General features: G+C 46.0%; 2 non-coding genes across 2 annotated transcripts; both read right to left on the bottom strand.

The window, feature by feature from the left end:
* Window positions 1-79: 79 nt before the first annotated feature.
* Window positions 80-152, bottom strand: Pmar_PMAR005682. The gene has a single exon. It is a non-coding gene; the product is annotated as a tRNA-Arg (tRNA).
* A 300-nt stretch (window positions 153-452) lies between these two features.
* Pmar_PMAR005683 lies at window positions 453-525 on the bottom strand. The gene has a single exon. It is a non-coding gene; the product is annotated as a tRNA-Arg (tRNA).
* Window positions 526-1,235: the final 710 nt, after the last annotated feature.

The following is a 1,235-nucleotide window of genomic DNA, read 5'->3' on the forward strand; positions in this document are numbered from 1 at the left end:
AGTCACAAGGGGTATACAAACAACATCGACATCTGTACGGCCAGTGGCATCCGTATATGGGCGCTTCCCGGCGTAGAGGCGATCTCGATGGGACTCGAACCCATAGTCTTTGGTTCCGAAGACCAACGCCTTATCCATTAGGTCACGAGACCAATGAATTTGAGATTTACCCCACTATCTCGTCACTACGCGCAACACTGACTTAACGGCACACATGATTTCGCATTCGAGACGCTGAATAGATCACAAAACTCTTGCTCCTCATAGAGGGGCCTCCATTACATAGTGTTTTCAATGAGGTCAATTCATTGGAGATCGTTCGTTGGCAGACCAACAATCTTCTTGTACCCTTAGCCTCAGCATGTATCCCGACGAGTCACAAGGGTATACAATCAACATCGACATCAGTAAGGCCAGTGGCATCCGTATATGGGCGCTTCCCGGCGTGGAGACGATCTCGATGGGACTCAAACCCACAACCTTCGGTTCCGAAGACCAATGCCTTATCCATTAGGCCACGAGACCAGTAAATTTGAGATTTGTCCCACCATCTCTGCCCCCATTAACTTCATGGCACACATGGTGTCGCATCCGACACGCTGAATAGATCGCAAAACTCTTGCTTCTCATATAGGGGCCTCCATTATAGATCACAAAACTCTTGCTCCTCATAGAGGGGCCTCCATTACATAGTGTTCTTAAAGGGGTCAATTCATTGGAGATCGTTCGTTGGCAGACCAACAATCTTCTTGTACCCTTAGCCTCAGCATGTATCCCGACGAGTCACAAGGGTATACAATCAACATCGACATCTGGGGCCGTATGCGGATCCTGATGCAACAGGTGAGTCAGAGTATTTACTCAGATGAAAAAATCAGATGGTGAGTATTAACCCCTGATTCGCTGATTTTTTACTCTGGAGCGAGAAATCAGGATCATCGCGATGATATGTGAATCTCCGAGCTGATTCGCGAATCTAAAGTTGATTTTTTGGCTGATTAATACTCTTACTCAATATGCCTTGCTCATGAGGCTGATTTTTCGGGTGATTCCATTAAATCTGAGTATTTTCGAGAATCAGAGAATCAGAGATTGGATCAGACATTTTTGACAAGACGAAGAATATAGTCGCTACGCCCCACATCCGAAAGTGACATTTTCAAGAAAGGAGGAAAATGTCACTTTGCGAGGGTAGAACCTGGTAAATTCGCCCCAAATTCATGAGCATTTCCCGT

The sequence above is a fragment of the Perkinsus marinus genome (genome assembly GCF_000006405.1).
Source record: "Perkinsus marinus ATCC 50983 genomic scaffold scf_1104296964820, whole genome shotgun sequence".
In the NCBI taxonomy this organism is placed as follows: Eukaryota; Perkinsozoa; order Perkinsida; family Perkinsidae; genus Perkinsus; species Perkinsus marinus.